At 35.3% G+C, this 4,314-nt stretch overlaps 1 long non-coding RNA gene across 2 annotated transcripts; it reads right to left on the bottom strand.

The window, feature by feature from the left end:
* Positions 1-938: 938 nt before the first annotated feature.
* LOC148696262 (uncharacterized) lies at positions 939-3,128 on the bottom strand. 2 transcript variants are annotated; one of them, XR_015963582.1, is made up of 3 exons: positions 2,909-3,128; positions 2,721-2,777; positions 939-1,606 (listed from the first exon to the last, which is right to left on the bottom strand). It is a non-coding gene; the product is annotated as an uncharacterized LOC148696262 (long non-coding RNA). The 2 variants fall into 2 exon arrangements; XR_015963581.1 differs by having other exon boundaries at positions 2,721-2,767.
* Between the last annotated feature and the right edge of the window lie 1,186 nt (positions 3,129-4,314).

Below are 4,314 nucleotides of genomic sequence, written 5' to 3'. Positions count from 1 at the left end.
GTGCTTTAAACTGTCTCTATATTTTAATGCTTAGCTACCATTATGATGTTTAGATAAGTAATTGGATGCAATTCGGTCGGAATACCACCAAGGAATTGAGTATTGCTTCTTGTGATTGATAGTTGTAATTTCACCTAGAATGAATACCATGTCTTAGGGGTTGCATGATTTTTCAAAGGGTTTTCACAAAGCGTAATGAGTCATGCATATTTATATTTGATCTGAATACCATGGACGGATTGCATGTTTGATATACGTTCTAGCTTGAATACCACAAGTAGAATATGCATTAGGAAAACCTAACCTTCAAAGTTGCATGGGTAATTCATAAGTAATTGATAAATCTACATAGGATTGTTAAGGGAACGGCGGAACCCTAGGCTTTTACAATTTGGTTTTCAAAACTACTTCCTTTTGTTTTCTTTACTTTGTAAAGTTATTTATTTGTTTTAATTTAAATTTCGTTTTTAATATTCTAGGTCATAAAATCAACTTTTTCCAATCTTTGTTTTTAAATAATTAATTAGGATTTGGTATTTACGTAAATTATTCATTCAATCCCTACGGAAAACGACCTTACTTGAGCCATTTATACTACAACTACCCTGTTCTCTTGCAAGTATTTTTAAGTGTTTTTATCTCTACTTTTGCATGTGGTAAAAATCCCTATAAAGAAATTAGCGTCGTTGTTGGGGATTGTTTTAAATAATTTGTGTTTATCATATTCTTAGTTAATTATTTTTGTATATAACTTTTTATTTACTTGATTTTATTTTATTTTTTTTTAAGGTTACAATTCGCACAATAATGGAATTTGTTCCTCCTCCTGGATTCAATATACAACCAAGAAGACCGCCCTTATGGGTCAACTCTGCATAACTGGGTTTTTATGGATTTAAACCTACAATTTGTGCACTTTGTTGTTTGAAGACCCATGATATTTTGCAATGTCCTCAGAAGGAATATTTTCCAGATTATGCCCAGGAGCATACCAATATGAGAAACAACTCAAAAAGAAATTGGAACAATCCATATTTAGAGTTCTACACCCTAAGCTTGCAAAGGCAACTTGAGCACTATTTTGAGCAGTTTAATGTGCCACAGGAGCTTCCGGTAAAGGACAAGCTCTCTAAATTGTTGGAATCAAATGAGTTGTACATTGAAATAACCAAGCAAGGATTTTTTATTCAAGCATTAAACTGTGGGAAGAGCTTGAATGATCAAGAGGAGATTGGTACAAGTACCGAGGAGCAATTTGCCAGTTAGTCGTGCCCAATGGAGGAAAAAGCACATGTTGATCCTGAAATTCCCACGGAATCATTTGCTACCCATGCTTATATGCCACACAAAATTTTCCCACAATGTTTTCTTTGGCCAAATCAAGAGGCTGCAAAGAAACCAACCAAGCTGCCGGAATTCATCATAACTGACGTGTTGCAAGGGGTTGTTCATAACAAATCAGAATCTAAAAATTCACATGACATTGCACATACATAGCCCATCAAATTTAAAGCAAATCTGGGCAGGTCTATCCAGCAGGCTACATTCTGTAACAGGAAGAAGAAAAAGTTTAACAGCAGCCCAATCTTTCGTCAAGACATTTGACCTATACAAAAATTGTGGGTATTAAATACAAGATTGAAGTCAATTCAAAGGAAACACAAGCATTGCTGGAAGGGACCCTATTTGATCACAAAGATTCATTCACATATAAGGGCAATTATGAAGAATTCAACCACTAATAAACAATAACTCATTCCATACCTACTATTTCCCTACGATGCTACTAAAGAGTGGTTGACTCTAATAGAACAAGTGACGTGATCTTCAGTTATTCCTTCTACGTCTAGCTATAAACGTTAACTAAAGCGCTAATTGGGAGGCAACGCAATTTTTCTAAACTCTTTTCTTTTTATTTTCATTCATTATATTTTCTTCCTTTTTAGTCTTTTTCAAGAATAAAAAAAAAAAAATTAAATAACAATAAATAAATAAAAAATCTAAAGAAAAAAAAAATTCAGTTTTTTATTTTTTTATTTTTATTTTTATTATCCTTGTCCAATTAAGTTTTTAATTCCTGGTCTTTGCAGGTTACATTCGGATTCAAAGTCGGCCCTTAACATCCACCATATGCGCACATTCGACTGAATTTTGCATTCACCAGCATTCAACATCCATTCATTTCAAAAAGCACCATTAGTCATCCATTCATCAACACTTATCTGAGCTTTCATCATTAATTCATCAACATTCATGAGATTCAGCAATGCAGAAATCAAAGGAATACAGAAACAGAAACCAAGTTGAGGTCCAGGGATACTCATAGTGGGGTTACTCAGAAGACTCCCTGTATTGCTTGTCACCCCCTCTCACTTAATCACTTCCTCGCATTTTATTTAAAATATCACTACATACAAGTTTGGGGGTGGGATCTAAGCAGCACAGAGGGGAGCACATTCATCAAGCCAATACACAGATTGACCTCATGCGCGGATTTTTGGGCTCATGTGTTAATCGATGGAGACATGCAATATACAGATAACATTCATGAGCTTGCAGATAGTAGACTAAAACCATTGATGCATGAACGCACTGAAATCAGAAAGCACTATTACACAGATTTATGCGACGTAACCTAATTCACATTTTAGGCATGCACAAGCAGCACATTTACAGATTTGGCAAGTTCAAGCTCAAATAATTGCAGTGATGAATTTTACCTTCGAGGGTGTGAGGATCTACGAATTTTTGGGTCTCTGCATCACTTCTGGGTTGAACTTGCAGGCACAGCACACACAAGTATCAGATCAGAGAATTTCGTCATATCAATGAGCCCATGCATCAAGTTCAGAAAGGAGTTCATGCAACTTTTGGTCATGAAATCTGTAAGAAAAAAAGAGATATTTACCTTGGTGTGCACTGGGACATTGATTCGACGGATTGGAGCTTCAATTTGCAGCATCACGGAGATTTGGGAATAAATGACAAAAATCCAGCTATGGAGGCACGGCTGGTATTTGTTTTTGAGTTCGACAAATCTAAGACCATTGGAAGATTTTGGAATGGCTAGAGAGCAGTAGTTTTGTGTTAGGGTTTGAAATGATGAAGGAGTGCACTCATGGATTGGAAATGAAGAATGAAGCTGTTAAGTCGGCTTATAAGCTCCAGGTGTTATGGTTTTCACACGAGTGTTCCTACACGTGCAAGGCTCAATGCCTCACCTTGTTCCTCCATGTCACGGGTTCAAATCCAGCTAGCAGCACTTGTAGGTTTTTAGTTTCCAACGCCTTTCCCCAGCTTCAGGTCCTGTCTTCGAATCCCAAGTGTGTCAGTTTCTTAGTCTTTTGTTTTCTGTTTTCTTTCTTATTTTATACTTTCTTTTATCGTTTTCTTTATTTTATTTTCTTCATTTATTTTTCTTTGTCTTTGTTAGCTATTTTAAGGTTTTAATATTTTTGTTTTCTTTCTTTATTTTCCACACCTTGAGGATAATGTGTGATTAAGTTTGGGGGTGGGAAATAGAATTTTTAGATTTTTATTTTTGAGTTATGTTAAAAATTTTCATTCTTTTTAAGTTAATATCCATAGATTATTTTAAACATTAGAACAAATGGACATGGTGAAGATTAATCCCACAATAGAGTATTTTCTATTTATTGTTGCTTAGACACTAATTCATGAGTTATACTTTGAAAATTTGCGCATTCACATCAACATGGTTTGTGGGGAGTGAGATTGAAACCTTACTTTTAGTCTAAGTTTAATTTTAATTTTTGTTTTAAGTAAAGTTAGTTCTTGTTATGAATAAAGTAATAATTGTTCCACCCGAGACTTTACTTAGTAATCGGGCCAATCCTGCCTAATCAATAGTGATTCTCGCATCAAACAGTAGAGTCTTGGAATGGGGCATGGTGGTTAGTTGGTTTCGTAGCCTTTTCAGCTCAAGTTAATAAGTCCTTAGGGGTGTTCTACACCTAGTGCCCTAAAGCCTTTGTGGTTTGGGAGTCATTGACCTAAAGCTCGTTACATTGATTGGATCGAAAACTTAAGTGAACTGACATTGCACAACCACTAATATTACTGGGAAAAAAGAGAGAGAGAGAGAGAGAGAGAGAGAGAGAGAGAGAGAGAGAGAGAGAGAGAAATCGAAAAGAAGAGAAAAAAAAATAGCTATCTTTAAAGTTAATACGTGTGGAATAAAGAAGGATGAGAGGTAAGGGTTTTAGTCGAGTCTTCTTAGTCATGTTGGTTCACTTTACACCAAAGGAAGTTTATGAATTCTTTTCTAATTGATTTTAAATGCCTTAGACTCTG

This window comes from Pyrus communis, chromosome 6 (genome assembly GCF_041283825.1).
Source record: "Pyrus communis isolate YQ-2024b chromosome 6, ASM4128382v1, whole genome shotgun sequence".
Taxonomy (NCBI): Eukaryota; Viridiplantae; Streptophyta; class Magnoliopsida; order Rosales; family Rosaceae; genus Pyrus; species Pyrus communis.
This window is presented reverse-complemented; position numbering and strand designations above follow the sequence as displayed.